At 39.9% G+C, this 18,760-nt stretch overlaps 1 long non-coding RNA gene across 1 annotated transcript; it reads left to right on the plus strand.

The window, feature by feature from the left end:
- Positions 1 to 310: 310 nt before the first annotated feature.
- LOC109196855 (uncharacterized) lies at positions 311 to 1,185 on the plus strand. Its single transcript, XR_002058188.2, has 3 exons — positions 311 to 405; positions 479 to 568; positions 647 to 1,185. It is a non-coding gene; the product is annotated as an uncharacterized LOC109196855 (long non-coding RNA).
- Positions 1,186 to 18,760: the final 17,575 nt, after the last annotated feature.

An 18,760-nucleotide genomic window follows, 5' to 3' on the forward strand; every position in this document is an offset into this window, starting at 1 on the left:
GGAGGAAGTAATTATTGAAGTTAACTGAGAAAGATCAATTGGAGAAAAAGAGTCTAACTTAACATCAATGGTACTAAAAGTAGCTGTAGATAATATTACATCTGGGGAATGTTTATTTGATAATTTCTTTCTTTAATGATTAAAATATTCTTTGTGAAGAAGTTTATGAAGTCATTACTAGTTAACTTTAAAAGGATGTGTGACAGGTGAGACCTGAGTCTGGGAACCGCCCCTGGTGGGCGGAGCTGGTCTTTGCTCCTTTGATAAGCGCAGGTGTGGGCAATTGGGCATTTTCTTTGCAAACCTGAAGCTGCAAGTGCTCAGTCCAAGTTGGGCAAGTTGGTGTTTGTAACATCTTTCTATGAAAGTCTGATATGGGTTCTCTCCTAAACTTCTGTTAGAACGGTAGGTTACACAAAAATGTACCACTTGAGCTCTGGCTGTTGGCAGAGGTTTATAGTTATGTGCACCCTTGTAGGTGGGAAACATTGCTCCCGTGAGAACGGTATAGTGGACTTCATCGCCACTGACCCACAGTTATTAGGGTGTGACACGAACTTGTGGACAGGTAACAAAACAATTAAGTTGAGGAATATTCCTGTGTTTTATTGTCCAGCATAAGTGATCTCCTGCCTTTTATTCACAGAGTACCGAGCTGCTGCTTTGCCAGGTGGATTTCTGGTTGCGGGCAAAGGACCCGACACATCAGTGTGTTTTAATTTGTTTTAAACTGGTGTAGTCGCGAACGGTGAAGGCGCTGCAGGGAAAACAAATCCTTTTTTTTCCTCACCGCTTCTGCATGCACAGCGGTGGGCCTGAGTGAAGACGGCACTGAAGCTTTTGTTTTTCTCTATAGTGTTTTGCCCATCTGGGGTCGTGTGTCAGTTGCCGTCCCTTTTTAACCTGTGTGTTGTGTTGATTTGTTCTTACACGGTTCCCCGCAGCGCTTGTCCTGTCTCACGGGCAATCGTACAGTTTTATCGTTTTTATTAAACAAGGTAAAGTTTTTAATTGTTAAGTGCCGCTGTTACATTGTTACTTTTATTTTGTATTAAAAATTAAATTCTTTTTAACTGACTGTGCGCCTACGGCTCTGTCCTATTTTAAATAGGTACCTACCACGGGTCACAGATGGTTGGCTGAATAGAGCTCTGACTTTTTGTCAGCCTGGCTACAGTGCTGAAGAGAAACCTGGGGTTGTTCTTATTTTCTTCAATCAGTGACGAATAGTAAGATGTTCTGGCTTTGCGGAGGGCTTTCTTATAAAGCAGCAAACTACTCTAAATTTGTGACACGCCATTTCCTCTCCAGCTTACGAGTCATCTGCTTTAGGCTACGTGTTTGAGAATTATACCACGGAGTCAGGTACTTCGGATTTGAGGCCTTAGTTTTCACAGGAGCTACAGTATCCAGAGTCATACGTAGTGAGGAGGTAAAATTATTAACAAGATAATCGACCTCTGTTGGAGTAGCGTTCAGATAGCTGCTCTGCTCTATGTTGGTACAGGGCATTGAAGATGATAACAGTGGGTGGATTATATTCTTAAACTTAGTTACAGCACTTTCAGAAAGACATCTACTTTGATAAAGTCTACTCTCCACTGCTGTGTAATCAATTATTGTAAATGTAAATGTTATCAGGAAATGATCAAACAGGAGAGGGTTTTCAGGAAACGCCTGTTAAATGTTCAGTTTCTATGCCATATGTTAAAACAAGATGTCTTAACAAGATGTTAAGACAAGAGTGTGATTGAAGTGGTGGGTGGGTTCTTTTACATTTTGAGTGAAGCCAATTGAGTCTAATAACAGATTAAATGCCATGTTGAGGCTGTCATTTTTAGCATCTACATGGATGTTAAAATCACCCACAATAATTATTTTATCTGAGCTGAGCACTAAATCAGATAAAAAGTCTGAGAAATCAGAGAGAAACTCTGTGTAAGGCCCAGGTGGACGATATATGATAACAAGTAAGACTGGTTTCTGAGCTTTACAGCTGGGGTGGACGAGGCTAAGCATCAGGCTTTCAAATGAATTGAAAGTCTGCCTTGGTCTTTTGTTAATTAATAGGCTGGTGTGAAAAATTGCTGCCACACCGCCCCCTCGGCCTGTGCTTCGGGATTTCTGGTAGTTAGAATGACTCAGGGGTGTTGATTCATTTAAACTAACAGAATCATCCTGCTGCAACCAGGTTTCTGTAAGGCAGAGTAAATCGATTTGTTGATCAATTATTAAGTCATGTTCTAACAGAGACTTGGAGGAGAGAGACCTAATATTTAATAATCCACATTTCACTGTTTTACTCTTTGGTTCAGATGTGGATACTGTATTGCTCTTTCTTTGTGATTGTTTAAGTTGTTTATTGCTGGTTTTTAGTTTGTTTTTTGTCTTTTTGGGAGCTGACACAGTCTCAATGGAGATGGGTTTTTGGGGGGGTAGCAGGAGGAGAGAAGCTGCAGAGAGGTGTGTAAGACTGCAACTCTACTTCCTGGTCCCAACTCTGGATAGTCATATTTTGGGGAGTTTAATAAATTTGTCCATATTTCTAGAAATGAGAGCTGCTCCATCCAAAGTGGGATGGATGCTGTCTCCTAAGAAGACCAGGTTTCCTCCAGAAGGTTTGCCAATTATCTATGAAGCCCACATTGTTTCTGGGACACCACTCAGACAGCCAGCAATTTAAGGAGAACATGCGGCTAAACATGTCACTCCTGGTCTGATTGGGGAGGGGACCAGAGAAAACTACAGAGTTCGACATTGTTTTGGCAAAGTTACACACCGATTCAATATTGATTTTAGTGACCTCCGATTGGCGTAACCGGGTGTCATTACTGCCGACGTGAATTATGATCTTACTGTATTTACGTTTACCCTTAGCCAGCAATTTCAAATTTCCTTCAATGTTGCCTGCTCTGGCCCCTGGAAGACAATTGACAATGGTTGCTGGTGTCTCTAGCTTCACGTCTGAGAACAGAATCACCAATTACCAGAGTTTGACCCCCGGCGGGTGTGTCGCCGAGTGGGGAAAAACGGTTATACACATGAACAGGTTGGTGGTGTACCTGGGGCTTCTGTTTAAGACTATGCTTCCTCCTCACCGTCACCCAGCCGCCCTCTTTCCCCAGCTGCTTGGGGTCTGCCAGGGAACAGCTAGCGGGGCCTACGCTATCTTTGGCTGCACCAGCTACAGGGGCCTGGCTAGCTATGGGTGAATGAAGGGTGCAAAGCTGAGTCTCCAATTCAGTAATCCGTAATATATATGCGCACACCCCACTTTTCAGTTATTTATTTGTAAAAAAAATGTTCAGAATCATGTATTTTGGTTCCACTTCTCACGTGTACACCACTTTGTATTGGTCTTTCACGTGGAATTCCAATAAAATTGATTCATGTTTGTGGCTGTAATGTGACAAAATGTGGAAAAGTTCAAGGGGGCCGCATACTTTTGCAAGCCACTGTATATCAGATTCATATCGGTATTGGCAGATATCCAAATTTATGATATCGGCATCGGACATAGAAAGTGGTATCATGCCATCTCTAACACTGACGTGGCTCGACTTTGAACTGAAGCTCTGACAGTGATGCATGCCAGGATTTTGAGACTTGAGGTAATGGCTTGGTGGCTCATAAAAGCATACATGAGCTTGTCTTTTAGAAGAGGCGTGGTGTCACAATCCTGGGTCCTGGCCCAGAATTTTGAGTTTTTATACATTTTGATGTTTATGGTTTATGTTTAAGTTCATTAGGTTCTCTAAGTTCATTTCTATTATGCCTAGTGTCAAAGGAAAAAACCTTAGAGAAGCAAGAAACACAAACTCAAGTTATGGCATGTACATGGGCGAGGCTTACTGCGTGGCAAGACACAAGCAAGTCGCGCAGAGCCTCAGTCCGTTCTTTATTTTATAGCAGAGAATAGATTACACAGCATCTCTAGGTGGAGCATATGTAATAGAAAAACATCTCTAGATATGGTTATCGCATGAGTGGCCGTTATCCAAAAGACAAGAGGAACTAGTATCTTTTGTCATATCAGCTTCAGGTTGGAACTGTCTCTGCCTGAGCGTGTGTGACTTTGTAACTTCCTCACGCATGCTTCTGTTCCTTAATCTGTAGGTTGCAGGCACATCATGTTCTCACAAGAAATTATACTTAAGCAAAATAAAGGTTATCAAAGTAAGTAAATGTAAAAATCTCTTAACATTCCCTCCTGTTTTTGCTGATTTAATTTCTTCATAAAACATGCTTAAAACATCAAAGTCTACTTTCTTCCTGTCTGCATTTTCAAGTAGCTCATCATTGTGCATGTGATTTTAACCAAACATGGTTATATTCACGTTATAATTTTAAACAGTGGCATTTTCATCATTTTCATCTTCACTCTCATCATTAATTTCTAGATCAAGTGGAATACTGACGTATGCTGCAAGTGAAGTGTTAATCATTCATTTGATTATGGCTTTTAGACATGGGATAATACATGTGGCAAAGAAGCAGAACAAAATCAAAAACACTCCAACTCCAATGAGTAGTCTCTTCAGTACTTGTAGCCATGATCCGTTGAAAAGCCAGGTGAACCAATCAGTGGTGTTTTTCACATAGTCCTGACTTTGGGCTTCCTTCAGTTGCCTTAAGGCATTCAGAGCATCAGTCATGTTTGAGGAATGCACATTGTCCGGGATGTAGGTACAGCAGGTGTTGTCGAAGAGGACACATAGTCCTCCTTTCTCGGCGAGAATCATATCCAATGCTACTCTGTGTTGCATTACTGCAATGCGCAGAGCGTCGATTTCTTGGTTTTGTTCGTCGTTGATTTTACATGACGTGTTCAGAAAGAGTCCAAAGCGATAATCCAATGTTTCAATCCTTAACATGTTTTTTCCGGTTCCAACCCACGGAAACAGTGAGTGGAGGACCTTCTGTCCAGTGGTCCATAGTTTGAATTCCTCGGGCACATCACTGCCGTACACGGGGTCGTGTGGTTGGATACCTGGAGATGTTGATCTTCCTTTCCGTCGTGTGGTTGGGGTGGTGTTTACAGCGGTCATCCTGAAGGTGTGGTCTGATATGAAGATGGGGGCACAAACTCCGGTCCAGCCTGGGGGTAGTATGAAATAAGCACGTTGTCCACATAGCCAGGCCATTCCTTGGACCCAGTAAGTGCCATTTGAGGCGCCGGTCGTGTTCACAGGGGCACCTTCTCCACTTCCAGCGGTTTGATTACAGTTAGTGGTGTTTCCAAGCGGTCTGTTACCGTTGTTTTGCTGGTAGCACATGGAGTAGTTCTTCCCTGGGGTTTGGTCCAAGGACACTGGGAAGTGAATGGATGTGTTCCGGTTTGTCACGTTGAAGTTGATCCAGAAAAGTTGGTCACACGTTCCATTGTCAAGTCCAGCGTCTTCAATGGTGATTATCTCGTGTTGGGGTGGCCCCTGAAAGATACTAAGGAAGTTAAGCGAGTGGATGGTAGATGAGCTTGTCTCATTGATGGTGATTTTATTATGCTGATAGCCAACGCCCGAAAAGCTGGCGGCACATTTGGCTTGTGTTTTGTTCATGTCATCCCATAAAAGGTGGGATGCGTTGAGGTGCTTGGCATGTGGGAGCAGACTTAACACGCAGTGTTGTTAGGCTCTCCCTTGGTTCTGTCATGCACGTAGCGATACCATGCGTTGTTCATCCATGGGTGAATGTGGTCTTGTGTCATGTCGCGAAGATGTGAGTTGTCATGTGTCCACCTTGTCTGCAGGTGGTGTTGTTTGTCTTCTTTATTGTCCTCGAAAAGCGCGAGGAGTCCTGCTAGGAGCAGGAGGACAGCTGCTAGGACGGCGAGTGTCTTCATGACAGCCAAACACACCTAGATCCTCGGGTGAGTAGACTACTGGCGAGAAGTAGAGGGCAGGATATACCCAATCAGCCCTCTCTTCACCAGGTAGATCACCAGAAGGTAGGGGTGCTGGAGTCTATGAGTCTAGGCTGTCACTCACTTTCTTGCAGTGGCTTTGGTGAATCCAAGATGGTCTCTCTGCTATCTTACAGGCAGTTGGTGTGGTGATAAGCACTTGGTATGGGCCTTCCCAGTGGGGCGGGCTCCAATTCTTTCTCTGGAGAACTCGAATCAGGACCCAATCACCTGGCTTCAACCTGCAAGATACTGGAGAAGATTCAGAAGGCAGTTTATTGTTCAAAACAATATCTTTGTTTTCTAGTAGTTTCGACATCCATTCTGATAGTGTGGTCTCTCTGACTGATTTATCTAAAGGTTCACTTGTGATTGGCAGTGGAAATGGTCTGCCATGAATGATTTCAAAAGGTGTGAGTTTCTGAGAACCCTGTGTTAGTCTCATCCACATTTTTACTAGGCCTATACACTCAGGCCATGGTCTCCCTGTTTCTTCCATACATTTTCTAAGTCTTTGTTTTATTGTGCCGTTAGTTCTTTCCACTAATCCTGCACTCTGCGGGTGATAAGCACAGTGATTTTGATGCTGAATCCTAGTGCTTCAGAGACTTTGCTGATTACCTCATTGACAAAATGTGTCCCATTATCTGATCTTATCAGAGTGGGGATGCCATATGTTGGAATGAAATGGTTGCATAAGCATTTTGCTACTGAAATGGCATCTGCACAGAGAACAACAACAAGACACAACTGAAGGTGTTGTTCTTGTTTGTTCTCCTTGAATTTTAGAATAAAGTTATTACATCTCCATTAATAAATCATATGCCTAATCATTATGTGCCACTGTGATCCACAAGTATGATCACAAATTTATTTATTTTTCAACCCAACAAAACTAACAAACAAAAACAAAAAACAAATTGCCGATGGCATGTACGCTTTACACACATGAGTCAGGACACAAAAAGAAAAAAGAAAAAGCTGCTGCCAGAAACAAAGCAGAAGTGTGAGGGGAAAAAAAGAAAACTGAGCTCACAGACAGCTGCATGTGTGAGCTTTTAATATCATGCAGCTACTGCTTTGAAAAACAAATAAAAATTAATAAAATGTAAAAAGTGTGTAACTTGCTCATTAGCTTGGTAGTATCCACATATTTAATTCAGCTTCTCAAACCTGTAGCTTTAGCTGTTGTATACAGGGTTTGGCTTATTAGTTGTTAGTATAGGAGTGCTCTAAATCTCAACAATGTCTCATCTAGGATGACAGGTTTTCAATCAGGTCAAGTGTCTCTATGCACCTGATTAGTTTAGTTATTTTCCTTATTTTCTTCACCTCATATATCATTATACTGAATTTGAGCAAACCTTAAGCTTGAATCAGACTACTTTTAACAATTATCCACCTCACATCATAACTGACTGAGGTGCCTCTTCTTATTAATAGTATGTCATTATTAATGTTATCATTGTTTTGTTTTGTTTTTATAACAGCAGTAGTATATCACAATATTTATTAGTATATTACAATATACTACTATACTACTAATATACAATAGTTTATTATTTTATATTTTATTATGTATCCATCATGGGCCTGTGTGACCTGCAGCTTCACACTTTCCCAAGCTGGAGACATTTGCTTTTTCACACACTTTCCTTGGCTGAACAATGACACAGCCTTAATATAACTTGTGCATTTCTCTAATTTATTTAATATGTTTTGTGTGAATTATCTGCTTTCATTCATTCTATTCATTCTGGGCGTGGTTATCTACCCAATTTTGGCTCATTTGTTAGTACCAATTTACAGGTTGTTATCCTTCCTATTATTAGTTTGAATGTAGTAGAGATAAGCTCTAATTTAATTTAACCTTTTGTTTATTCCACTATGCATTCCTCTTGTATTTATGTGTATTCAGTTGGGTCTGTATCCAGCCCTTTTTAAACTTTGATCTCTAATCTTTTATTTGATGAGGGATTATTATGTTCTTCCTGATATGGGTGAATGCATAGTGGGACGTTTTGTTTTATTAGGCTTTCTCCATCTACAAGCACTAATTTGTCCGGCGCCTGGACATTTCTTTTCTAACCACTGCTCGTCAGCAGTGAGTTTTGGTGGGCTGATTACCCATTGTTACAACACAACTGCAGAGCTTTCTCTGGTATGAGACTCAGGAGTGGTTGCTGACACGCCCTTCTACTCCGTGCTACTCTCGGAGCGGTGTCAGTTTTACGGGACGGAGCCCAACCTACTTCTCCTTTGTCACCAGTACTTCAGCGTCTTACAGCAAATAAAATAACAATAACAACTGGAAGCAACTCAGCAGCGTATTGTGCTGTAAAATTAGTTTACTTCCAACAGACAGAAAATGACATACACAAAACACATATATTTACTCTTGTTTCTTTACGCGCGCGGGTCCTTGCGGCGGACCAGGCCAGTTTTAACTTTTCCAAGTTAAGTTTTAGACGTCTCAAATCCTCACAGCGGATTACTCTATTTATGCACCTGTGCAGTGGGTCAGCCTAATGCGCTATTTAATCCTTGCGGCGGATAAGACCTATGCGCTTCTCTTTTGTGCACCCGTGCAGTGGGTCAGCCTAATGTGCTATTAATTCTTGCGGCGGATAAGACCTTTGCGCTTTTTCTTTTGTGCACCTGTACAGTGGGTCAGCCTAATGCGCTATTAATCCTTGTGGCGGATAAGACCTATGCGCTTTTTTTAAAACAAAGAGTTTGTTTCTCACCTCACCAAAGGATCTGTAGTTAGGACGGAGATCTCCTCACTGCACCCCAGCGCCATGGACCGTTCTAAATCACCCTGGCCTAGACCCGAATTCACGTCCTAGGGCTCTCACCTCTACCTAGAGAGGGCTGTCGACAGACTTCAGGGTCGGCTTCTCACGGCGTCAGGATGCACTGAGGGTCTCTGGTTAGGAGTCACAGCCAATCAGCTGTTATTTCCCATCCGGCTCGAAGGACCAAGAAATATGTCAAAGGAAAAAACCTTAGAGAAGCAAGAAACACAAACTCAAGTTATGGCATGTACATGGGCGAGGCTTACTGCGTGGCAAGACACAAGCAAGTCGCGCAGAGCCTCAGTCCGTTCTTTATTTTATAGCAGAGAATAGATTACACAGCATCTCTAGGTGGAGCATATGTAATAGAAAAACATCTCTAGATATGGTTATCGCATGAGTGGCCGTTATCCAAAAGACAAGAGGAACTAGTATCTTTTGTCATATCAGCTTCAGGTTGGAACTGTCTCTGCCTGAGCGTGTGTGACTTTGTAACTTCCTCACGCATGCTTCTGTTCCTTAATCTGTAGGTTGCAGGCACATCATGTTCTCACAAGAAATTATACTTAAGCAAAATAAAGGTTATCAAAGTAAGTAAATGTAAAAATCTCTTAACACCTAGGTTGCTGTTATAGTTCATTGTTTATTAGTTTCCCCTAGTGTCTTCATCCCCTGTGTTTAAGTCTCTGCCCTTCATGTGTTACATGTGCATGTCTTATGTTGTCAAGCTTGTGTTGTTATGTCTGTGTCTCTTTATGTTTCCTGTTTTATTTTGATGAGGTCTGGTGTCCCATGTTCATTGTGTTTAATTTCACTTCCCCTGTGGTGCCACTATGTTGATGCTAATTAGCTGTTTCCCCCTGTGTTTCCACTTCCCCTGATCATCTCCTGTGTGTATTTAGTCTTTGTGTTTCCACTCATTCCTTGTACGATTGTCTGCTTTGTTTCCATGTCTTGCTATATTTCCAGGTTTATGATATCATGTCAGGCCTCCAGGTTCTTGTTCTAGGGTTTTTATATTTAGCTCACCCATTTAGTTTATTGTAAGTTTCACTATTCCCTTTTGTTTCTGTGCTGTTTACCAGGCTACAATAAACTGCTGACTTTCAGTTAATATTAAGTCTGTTTCCATGTTTTGTTTCATCTGCATTTGGGTCCACTATTCACACTCCACGCAGTCTGCTTCAACCAGACTGTTACACGTGGCCCCACTCCTGAAATTCAGATCTCCAAACTAATTTGCATCCAAAGTCCTTTTTTGTGTTTTACTGTGTATGCCTGTTTGTTTGGAGGATGGTCATTTAGCTGAATCTCTGAGTCTCCGGTGTTATCCTGAGGCCACATCTCAGTGTAAATGAAAACACTCATCTCCCACTGCTTAGCTTAGCCTAGTGCAGGGGTCAGCAACCTGTGGCTCTTTAGTCCTTATAGTGCGGCTCTGCGTGGTTTGGGGAAATAAATTAGAAGTATTTAGCTAAAGTGTATTTTATTTATGTTAGTTCTTTTTTAACTTGTAGTTCTAAATTGGAAGATTATTGTGATATTGAAATATAAAAATAAAATTATATTCTATTATTATTTTTCGTCGCTCAAAATAAGCGTCACACTCGCGGAAGCTGGTGTACCCGCCGAAACGCTGTGCATTTATCGAGACTTTCAACCCCAGGTAGGCCAATTATGGATCTTCGGATCCACATTATGTCAGCAGCTGTTCTCCACCGTGAACTATGTTAAAAACAAACACCGCTCACGCCTCACAGATGACAGTTTACAGTCCTGCGTAAAGATGAAACTGACTTCGTATAGCCCCGATTTGCAGACGCTGTGCGCATGTTGGTCAAAATATTTTTTGTGACATGCGATAAAAAAGTCTTTACTGCCTGGGTGCTGCAGCCTTCTGTCTCTGAGCCACAGAGAAAAGGTTATTGGTGCCATGTAAAACTAATTTGAAATACTAATTGTTTTTATAATAAATAGTGAAATCTCATAATTGCGGCATATTTGACTTCTCTCTCTCTTAAAAAAAACCCCTGCATTTATTACAGTAAACCATTCCCCACATTACTGTTGACTTGGAAGGTTCAAAGCACAAGAATAGTCATAATTTATTCCACCTTTACAGGTTCATATCGCATTTTGTACTACAGTGATTAGAGTGTCAAAGAAACGCAAATTTCTGCTTCTGGCTGCATTATTGTTATACATATTATCAGTGCACCACTTTTCATACAAATATCAGAATTGAGTTTTACTGAGAAATTAGACTGAGAGGATGCCGACCAAGAAAGATGACTCTCCTCCAAAACTGACACCTTCAAGCTTTATTAGGGTTGTATGCTTTTGACTTTGTGTAGATTAGAAAAACACACAAATTGATTCGAGCTTGTGCACCTAATTCTAAACTCATTTAAGATATATGCTGTACAATCATAGAACAGTTTAAAGAAATGATTAGAAGTCTGAAATTACTATGACATTTGTGCCCATGATGACTGCATGCAGACTGTAAATTATTATTGAACTTGATGTTTTAAGAGTAATGAATGCAAATGCTGAGTTTCTTTATCTTAACCATTTAGTATTATTACAGTTGAAAAGTGAATCCTCCTAAAACAGTACAATGTAATGTATGGCTTTATCAAAGGTTCAGAGGTTCATATGGAAATGTTTAGACTTTGTTTGACTGAGCCTCGTTATCATACGCTGAATCCAGTGATGCTCGTGAACACATGAATTGAAACTTTGTCCCAGAAAGATATAACATAAGACTCCCCTTAAAATAGTAAACTATAACAATTCTAAAATAGCTACTCTAAAACAGACTGAATATTACTACTACTACATAAACTCTATACCAGAAAGCTACATTAGATCTTTATGTGAAATGATGAGAAGTGTTACTACCACAAGCTGGCTTAAAATGCTTTACATCATTATCAAGAGTCTATCAAAACCAGAATTTTTTCAGTATTAATTCAACTGAACTGCAGAGTAAAATGCAGCCATGTTTCTAGACAGATTCTGACAATCTCTCAAGAAAGTTTTGTTTTTGATCCCTATCAAAAAGAAACCTTTTTATCTAATTTCATTACATTTTTTCTGAAGATCTTTAACGAAAGGTGTACTTTAAAAAAATAATTAAAAATACCATACAATGTACCATGTTTTCTGCATTACAGTGTAGTATTACATTTCTGTATTAAACTGTATAAGTAAAGTAAGCAGACACAGAAGCAAAGCATAGTAGATAGTCATGTTTTAACAGCAGGGGGTGTTGCAGTTTCACCAATCTGTCAATTTCTGCTTATCAGATGTAAAACGATGTCTGATGGCAGCCCTTTTTTCAGCAGCAACTGTTTAATCTAAGGGGGGGAGGAAGAATCAGTGAGATAATATAACATCGGTAATGTATATTTTTTTTATACTAATGCACATTAACTGTCTAACTGTTATGTTAGCTGGTTGAAAATAACACATTTCTTCAATTACTGTATAATGTGACTAAATCATGCTGTCAGTTCTTTTTAAAAGCAAGTTTTGCAACTTGTTGGCAGTCATACAAACATTTTAGGCAATTATTTCCCTTTATAAGAGTCATACCAGAGCAATATCCACATATGTGCATATGTGGAAAATTCATAACTGCAAGATGCAGCTCTTGCTAACTTCAGAAACACTGCTTCTCTTTCCGTGAGAGATGTTAGTCCAGCAACAGTACTGGAACTGACCACTCAAGTGATTGTGATTTTATTACCCCCCCTCCAAAGCAAAGCAAAGACAAATCATAACAAAGTGCAAAACTCAGAAAGAGATTTTTTATATTCCATTAATAATTTCATATTTTATGTAATTCAAACCTTGTTTAGGTGCAATTGTCTAATGCTTTGACAGGATTAGAGAAGAACAGACTTGCCTGATTTAAGAAGGCATCTGTATCAATTTGAGACAAATCCACCAAATACGAAATCTTTATTGTTAATGCTGAAACATCTAAAATAAAAAAAAATAAAAAAGAATAATTAGAAAAATTGTGTTGTAAAATTGACACATTATGTCAGGGTCCAGCCAGGCTGTGGTGTGTTTCCCTTAGTTTTTTTTTTGTTTTGTTTTGTTGCAGCAGCGGGCAGCTTCTGCTTGGGATCTGCCCTTGGATGGAGCTGATTGCTCCAGGTGGCTCTCTGCATACCTGTTGATCGTTTTTTGTTTTTTCGTTGTTTTTTGGGGGGGCAGGTTTGCTGCCTGTCCTGTCCGGCACTGTAGCAAGCCGAATTATTGTCAAGAAAATGAACTCCCTGTCATTCATACTCACAAACTGATGTACTGGCTGGTGTAGTTGATTTAGGAGTAGCTGTTGGAGTCGTTATTGGTGTACTAGTAGAAATTGTTGCTTCAGGTGTTGTTGTTAGTGTGTTGTCAACAATTGTGGTTTGTGGTGTCGTTACTAGTATTTCTGTAACCAGAATCAAAGTAGAAATTACAAATAAACTGCATCAGTTATTTATGTGACAGCAGTGTATTTTGTGTAAACACTACTCACTGTTTCCAACATTCACAATGACACATCGCAGCTCAGAGTGATACTTTGTTTCACTGTGGAAATAATTAAATACAATAGACCTGTTATTACAGCAATCACAGAAATAAGTGTAAATGTAAGCTATTCAAAGATCATTACAAGGCAGTAAGTCAACAACTCTTCTTTTTCTTATTCTTTCAGGTGCTATTTTTATGGGTCACCACAGCAGCTCATCTGCCTCCATCTCACCATATGTTGTCCATTCTTCTATGTCATACCAAACATCTGCAGATTTTATGTGATTACATCCTCTTTCCTCTTTGGTCTTCCCCACTTTTTTTTGCTTGGCAGCTCTACATTTAACATACTTTTCCTAATATATTCACTTTGGCTCTTGAAAAGTAGAATGGGAAGCAGAGCTTTTTTGTTGTCAGGCACCTTTCCTTTGGAACCAGCTTCCAGATTGAGAAATACAGTATAGGTGTATGGCAGTATGGAGATATTATGCAAAATGCACAAGCCTGTTGACTAGAATAATTCTGATTCACAAACGTTTCATGGTCATAAGAAAGAATAGGCCAGTGTGCACATTTCATTGATGTGACAGCAAATATGCATGCACATTTGTTTTGGTTTGGTTTTGGGTTTTTTGCAGGTTAAGAATGCTTTTATGCAATTATTAGTAAATGAGGCCAAATGTTGTCTGCAAAACATTATAATATAACTAACCCTATCTTATCTGTCCATTGCCACTGCAAAACAAAAAAACAAAAAAAGCAAAGCCCTTATGTAAAACTACCCCCACCTTGAACCCATCCACTGATACTGCAGCACTTTTCTTATACATGTCCTTTACCAGCCTAACATACTTTGCTGTGACTCTTCATTTTGGTGTTTAGAGTGTAGAGTGGAAGGATTAAATGTAACACAGTCACCATTTTCAGTAAAGTTGGTGTAAGTACCAAATGCCATAAATAAAAATGTTTAATTATTGTTATCAGCAAAGAAACAGCCACAAACAGTGAGTAGGCTTACCTGAGAGCTGGTATGATGGTGGTCTGGGGTGATGTGTTGGCTTTGGCGATGTCAGACCGGATCCTCAGATCAACCCAAGTCACAGCTTTGAATGTTGTTATGTTATTTTTGATATCCAGTTACGACCAGAGAAACTTCAAAGGAAATAAAGGGAAAATTCAGTTTTCACTCTTTGCAATGCGCAATGAATGTGTTTTCTGTATGTACAAATATAACATAAATTTTATTTTACATGCTGGTAATGTTATTATTAAATGAGGTGATGTTTATTTGATTTTATGTTTTGTATTTTACCAGCATATTTTTCACAGTGTCAAGGTGCACTAACGCAATTAAAAATGAGGCATTTCTGGAAAAATGCTTACTGATGAATCCTTCAGTTTGACACTACTCTCCGCTGGTCTCCTCATCAACCTTGCTTAGCAGAATCACCCCATCAGCAAAGGCACTGTTTATGTGGTCTATGCAGTCCTGAGCACTCTGCTTAATGTACAGGGTCCCTTGTAGATTACAAATGAAGACCTTTTAATTAAAATTCTATTACATTTTTTAAAAAGGCCATGAACCATTTTTACAAGGAAACTGCACATTCTGCAGAAGATCCATCTGGATCCGTGCCTCTTGGATAGTAGTTCATCACGATGCCATAATTATTTACTTGGATGCTGCAGACCGTCAGCAGCAGAAGCAGCAGCACAGAGAACCACATAGTGAATGTGTTTGTCTCTCTGCATAATGCAAATATATACACAATCCAGGAACTGAACTCCCTTGTTTGCCAGAAGCGTCTGGAACATTTATGTTTCATGTTTCATGGCTATAAGATTGAGATCAGAAATGAAAAAGAAGATGTGTCTTCATATATATGTATATATGTATATATGTGTATATATATATATATATATATATATATATATATATATATATTGTCATGGCTGGGCCTGTGACCCAGCATTTTGAGTTTATTATATATTGTGTATTTCTGTTTTTAGTATGGGGATATGTTAAGTTCTTGTTTTTGCATTATTAGTTAGAACTTGGGTCTTTGTGTTTTGTCATTTATTGTTTGGGTTAAGCTCATCTAGCTCTCTTAAACCCCTAAGTTGTTCAGCCTTAGTTCTGTTTATCGGATCTCCTCATTTCCCCTTCCCCTGGATCTTAGTCTCATTTGCCCTTTGTGTTCCACGTCTCATGTTGTCAAGCCCATGTTGTTTGGTCTGTCTCATCATGTTTCCTGTTTTATTTTGAAAGAGTCCTCTGTCCTTGTTCATTGCATTTAGTTTCACTTCCCCTGTCCTGTCATTAGGTTATGTGTGTCAGCTGTGCTCCCATGTGTGGCCACTTCCCTTGATCATCCCTTATGTGTATTTAGTCACTGGCTGTGTCCGAATTCAGGGGAAGGATGCTCATAAGGACACTACCTACCTACGTCACAAGGTAGTGTCCTTAGACGGACGGGTAGTCAGGAAGTGAGCGGCTGTGGACAGCCCCCTTTTTTTCTCCATAGAAACTTTATTGAACAAACAATGAGTATCCAACATAACAGATGGGCTGTGGACAGCCTCCGGACGCTAGCGCCACAGCGCGAAAACTTTAAAATGGACCCAGAAAAGTCGCTCTGTTGTTTGGACAATTTTATTTCTCAAGGAGCTAGAAAAACCTTATCGTCGTCGCCCGCACGTTTTGTACCTTAGGCTCATCAGAGACAATCATATCCAGGTAAAATAATTTCCTTTAATCTACACGCATTTAGGAATTACTTAGCTAATTACACGGATAATTGAAATATCGCCGGCATTGTGCCAAAAAAGTGTTCGCCTGCCAAAACTGATTTCCAATGTTTCCGAGTGTAATATGTGTAATATCTTTATGTATGTTGGTAAATAGACTTCGGTGAACATGGTTTACTAAGGGGTTTTATATATATAATAATTACCTGTTGTTCACGTATCTTTATAACTCTGGTTATAATGTAGGTACAATTGACATATTTGTTGCACTGTCTGCTGTCCTCTTGGCCAGATTACTCTTAAAAAATAAATATCTAATGTCAATAAGATTTTTTTTTAGCTGGATGAATAAAGGGTATATAAAAGTCACTGCCAAAAACTGAATGCAGCTTCTACCTTGTTACAGGAATGTTGCTGGTGGCAGGTGACTTGATATCATTAATGAGGGACACATTTCACATGTTTCACGTATTATAGACCAACAAGTTATTTATAGCAGGTTAAATACGAGCAATCAGTTTAGGGCAAAAACCGGAAATCAGTTTTTGGCAGACGATCATTTTTTGCCACAACATCGGTCATTCTCACACATGTACTGTATCATATAAAATATATAAACTAAATATCTTTGAAATGAATAGAATCTAATCTTTTGTTTGTTTGTTTTTTACATAGCACTTTATCAAACTGTTGTCTGCTACAGAGTTACAAGTATTATACTAATAATATAGGATCCACCATCTCCTGCTTGCATGTTTCTGAAAACATCTTAGTGGTGTGGCAGCCCTGCAAACCCTGTGGATGGACGATGCAGTGGACAGTGGGAGGAAGCATCCTAAAGCTCTCTTTGCAGACCACCCTGTGTGATTCTCCACTCGCCGACCAGAAAAGACAAACCGCAGGTCTCAGTTGCAGCAGCTCATCCACGTCTGATCTTGCTCGGGCAGATTCAGCAACACTGCCAGAGACTTCCTGTAATCTATTACAGTTGTTAAAGAAACGGTCCAGGAACAGGTCACTCAGGTTAATCCTGTGTGAACAACTGAAAATATTGTTTTTCCATCTTTACATACTGTGTATTTGAAATATTCTTGTTTAATTGTTATTGTTATTTACTTTATTGCTATCAAATAAATATCCAAGTAACATTGTTCAAAGTTAGCGTTATGTTCACACGTGTTACAAATGCCTGTAAATCAAATTGAGTTCAGTGACAATTACTGTTTGTTTGAATCAATTAATAAATAACATAAAACCTTTAAACTAATGCAACACATATAACAATGTAACAAATATATTCAAATAAATAAATTTCTCAATACATAACTCATTTGGGAACTAATCTTTCTAGAAGTGAAAACAATCTGTCCGTCCTCTCCCTGCTCTCCTCTCCTCAGCCTCTCTTTGCTGTCTCATGTCCAGGAACTGAACTCCCTTGTTTGCCAGAAGCGTCTGGAACATTTATGTTTCATGTTTCATGGCTATAAGATTGAGATCAGAAATGAAAAAGAAGATGTGTCTTCATATACAGTATATATATATATATATATATATATATATATATTGTCATGGCTGGGTCTGTGACCTCTGATGAGGTCTAGCAGCTCATCATCCCTGTCTCTTTTCCTCTTTCTCCCTGTCGTAGGTGGCTGAGCCGCTTCGTCATCACTGTCGTTTTGGTCACTCCGTTCTATCCTCAGGGATAGAGGAAATTAGGACAGGAGGCTTAATGGAAGGCATCTGTCCTATCACCTCATCCATGAGGGCAAACCAGGGCCAAGTAGCAGCAGTGGGCTTCCCACTGACCCCCTCTCCTGAGCCTGGATACTTGCAATCCTAAAGGCAGAGGAAATCAAAAATGACAGCAGGCAAATAAAAACACCACAACAACTCTTAGTAATTGCACATTTATTAACTTGTGTTCTTAAGAATTATCTTCTTGATAACACACATATGTACTTTGTATTCTTTAAAGTTATCTCATGTCTTCTGGCCTGCAAGGGGGTGACTTTCCCCTGCAGGCCCAGCTTCTCCAGAATTGTCCTGATCACACACAACAAATAAGAGAAGAAAGGACACCATGGCAACTATGTTAATCCCTAAGCCCAAAGGTTTTCACAGCAGAACACCAGAGGAACACCGTCTGGACATCACAGGTTCTGTACAGCAGCGGGATTTTCACCAGATTTTCATATACTTACATTTGAAAGTGTTTTCCTCTCCTGCTTCAACCACCATCGTTATCAGAAACAAATCTCCTCTATGACCCACAATGAATCCTGGGATATAGTAGGACATGAAGGATACATCAGACCATCCTTAGAATTCAGGGCAAAGTAGGACGCATTTGTCGCCACATTTTGAGTACTTGAATTCGGACAGCCTTCGTCGCGTCGCCGTGACGTCATTGCCTCCAAATATGGCATTTTAAGCATCCTTCCCCTGAATTCAGACACGACTAACCCTCAAATTCGCGGAAAAGTAGGACACATTTGTCGCCACATTTTGAGTGCTCTTTGAATTCGGACAGTCCTCGTCGCATCGCTGTGACGTCATTGCCTCCAAATATGGCATTTTAAGCATCCTTCCCCTGAATTCGGACACAGCCATTGCCTGATGAGTGCTAATGACTAAATAGAGTACACCTGTGTGTAATCTAATGTCAGTACAAATACAGCTGCTCTGTGACAGCCTGAGAGGTTGTCTAAGAGAATATTGGGAGCAACAACACCATGAAGTCCAAAGAACACACCAGACAGGTCAGGGATAAAGTTATTGA

The sequence above is a fragment of the Oreochromis niloticus genome, linkage group LG3 (genome assembly GCF_001858045.2).
Source record: "Oreochromis niloticus isolate F11D_XX linkage group LG3, O_niloticus_UMD_NMBU, whole genome shotgun sequence".
NCBI lineage: Eukaryota > Metazoa > Chordata > Actinopteri > Cichliformes > Cichlidae > Oreochromis > Oreochromis niloticus.